Here is a 2,138-nt window from a genome sequence, read left to right as displayed (position 1 = left end):
GGAAAAGAAGAAACAAAACCTTCATTATTCACATACAACTACTTAGAAAATAGGGGCGCCTGGGTGGCGCAGTCGGTTAAGCGTCCGACTTCAGCCAGGTCACGATCTCGCGGTCCGCGAGTTCGAGCCCCGCGTCGGGCTCTGGGCTGATGGCTCAGAGCCTGGAGCCTGTTTCTGATTCTGTGTCTCCCTCTCTCTCTGGTCCTCCCCCGTTCATGCTCTGTCTCTCTCTGTCCCAAAAATAAATAAACGTTGAAAAAAAAATTAAAAAAAAAAAAATTAAAAACAGAAATACCAGGGGCACCTGGGTGGCTCAGTCGGTTAAGCGTCCAACTTTGGCTCAGGTCATGATCTCACGGTCCGTTAGTTCGAGCTCTGCGTCAGGCTCTGTGCTGACAGCTCAGGGCCTGGAGCCTGCTTTGTCTCTCCCTCTCTCTCTGTCTCTCCCTCTCTCTCAAAAATAAATAAAAACATAAAAAAAAAGAAATAGAAATACCATACAATTCAGTAATTCCACTTCTGGGTGTTTACCCAAAGAAAACACTAACAAAGAAAATGTACCCTTGTGTTTATTGCAGCATTATTTATAATAGCCAAGATATGGAAGCAACTTTAGTGTCCATCAATAGATGAATAAAGAAGATGTAGTATATATATGCAATGGAATATTACCTAGCCATAAAAGGGAATGAAAACTTGCCATTCACCACAACATGGATGACCTAGAAGGTATTATGCTAAGTGAAGCCAGTCAGACAGAAAGACAAATAGTATGACTTCACCTATATCTGAAATCTAAAAACCAAAGCGAATGAACAAACAAAACCAAAAACAGCTTCATAAATACAAACTGTTGATTGCCAAAGGGGAGGGTGTGGGAGGATGAAATAGTGAAGGGGATTAAGAGGCACAAACTTCCAATTATCAAATAAATAAGTCATGGAGATGAAAAGTATATCATGGGAAATACGGTCAATAATAGTGTAATAACTTAGTATGGCAACAGGTGGCAACTATACTTATTGTGGTGAGCATTGAATAATGTTTGTAATTGTCAAATCAGGATGTTGTACACTTGAAACATTTATATAATACTGTATGTCAACTGTACTTCTATTAAAAATAAAAAATAATAGTGATAATAATTTTTTAAGTTTATTTATTTATTTTGAGAGACAGAGAACCAGTGGGGAAGGGGCAGAGAGAGAGGGGGACAAAGGATTTGTAGCAGGCTCTGCACTGACAGGAGCGAGCCTGATGGAGATCATGACCGTGAGATGCTTAACCAACTGAGCCACCCAGGCACGCCAGTAATTATTTTTAAAACTTCAATGCAATAGATATTAATGGGCTATAAACCCAGAATGAGGATTATGTGGACTGTAGGTACAACTCCTATTTAAATTTTGGACTCCATCTCACTTTATCTATAAAAAGGGGAGCACTCTACATGCCAGATCTCACAATCCAGCCAGCCTTTGGCCAAACAGCAACCTCAGTCAAAATAGACTGAAGTAACAGGGACAATACTGCCCTCTAGGGAACATTTTGGAAGCTTGTGGGTACTTTTTTGGACACAACTTGAGTGAAACCTGCAAAACATCAATGATAAAGGGATTCTTAAAAGCCACAAGAGAAAAAAGGCATTATCACTAAGAAATGAAAATTAGACTGTCACTATACTTTACACCACTTAACAACTGATACCAGAAGACAGTGGAATAATATTTTCAATTTTTTTTAATGTTTATTTATTTTTGGGACAGAGAGAGATACAGCATTAACAGGGGAGGGTCAGAGAGAGAGGGAGACACAGAATCTGAAACAGGCTCCAGGTTCTGAGCTGTCAGCACGGAGCCTGTCGCGGGGCTCGAGCTCATGGACCGCGAGATCACGACCTGAGCCGAAGTTGGACACTTAACCGACTGTGCCACCCAGGCGCCCCTGGAATAATATTTCCAAAGAGAAATTATTAGCAACATAGGATTTTATACTTAGGTTAAATTATCACTCTACAGTAAAAACAAAATAGAGACATTTACAGAAAGAGAAGTAGTTTACCTCTCACAGACTCTCACTAAAAGAAATACAGTGTTTAAAAAATTTTAATTCCAGTATAATTAACATACACGGTTATA

Source organism: Herpailurus yagouaroundi, unplaced genomic scaffold (genome assembly GCF_014898765.1).
Source record: "Herpailurus yagouaroundi ecotype Mexico unplaced genomic scaffold, PumYag 67793, whole genome shotgun sequence".
NCBI lineage: Eukaryota > Metazoa > Chordata > Mammalia > Carnivora > Felidae > Herpailurus > Herpailurus yagouaroundi.
The sequence above is the reverse complement of the archived record's forward strand: the minus strand, read 5'-3'. Positions refer to the sequence as shown.